Consider the following 1,185-nt stretch of genomic DNA (forward strand, 5'->3'; position numbering starts at 1 on the left):
GGTATGAATGAAAAGCATCTTGGGATGAAGGAGAAAATAGAGTGAAGGTGAAGAGGTTTTGAAAGTTTAGAAAGCAGGGAGAATAAAACAGGAGGGACGCAGAGGTAAAAAGGCTTCAAGTATGAAAGGAGTGAACAAGAAGAAAGCTTATGTTGTTTCCTTTTTCCCTCATTTACAGGCTGGGAGGAAATGGAGGAGTCATTTGTGGCCTCATCAACAGGGGAAGGAATGGAGGTGATTGATATGGTGGAGCCTGAGGTCTCAGAGACACTAAGCAATTCAGCAGTGAAGGATTTGCTCTTGGATCTGGCTCTTCTCCTCAAGATTGGTTGTTTTTTTTTGTTTTTTTTTTTTTTCTTTAATGCATGACATAGAGCTTGAAATAATTTCTGTCTTCATGAATGATAAAAATTGGAACATCTAGCTATGTTTCATGATCACCCACTGGACAATACAGCTTGTCTTCATCAACCACATCCCAGGGAACTGAATTAGAACATTGAAGACAAGGCAAAGGACCCTGTGCACATATTGAAAGTGTTTTCCTTTCCTCCTGAGAAAAACAGTAAATTCTCATTTTTTCTAAGTCAGACTTCCCTTCTTGCACTTCTCATATGTTCTTTGTGTAAAAAAATCATAGCTAATAATAAGAATTAATTCAACTCACCAATATCACCAGTGACCCTGTCTTTTGAACAGAATATTACTAAATTCAACATATATTGAAAGAACGAAGGGGAAAAAAAGCCTGTTCCAGGGAACTCTATCTCCCCACACATTTTACAAGATACATACAAGAAAAGTTAGACTCCTCAAAATGTATATTGTCAGTACCTTTCACTTTTTCTAAACAAAAGAAACACAGAAGCCAAGCAGTCTCAGAACACTGAAATAATGTCTAGATTATACACTAAGTGTTGTGCAATGGTATTTGCTATTATGCTATTATGCATCTTTAAAAAGAACTGGACATGCTGCTAGGAGAAAATCAATTGGATGAGTGAAGGGAAGGAAGAGTATACACTGTTTAAATGGTAATGACAAGACAAATTTTGTTATTTTTTATGATGGTAAATAAATCAAACTATTTTGAGGTATGCTTATTTTTCACTTGTGAAGTTCAGCTAAGAGTGCCAGACAAGTTGTGAACTGTACAAATACAGAAAAAATATACAGGCCTGATGA

This window comes from Parus major, chromosome 1 (assembly GCF_001522545.3).
Source record: "Parus major isolate Abel chromosome 1, Parus_major1.1, whole genome shotgun sequence".
In the NCBI taxonomy this organism is placed as follows: domain Eukaryota; kingdom Metazoa; phylum Chordata; class Aves; order Passeriformes; family Paridae; genus Parus; species Parus major.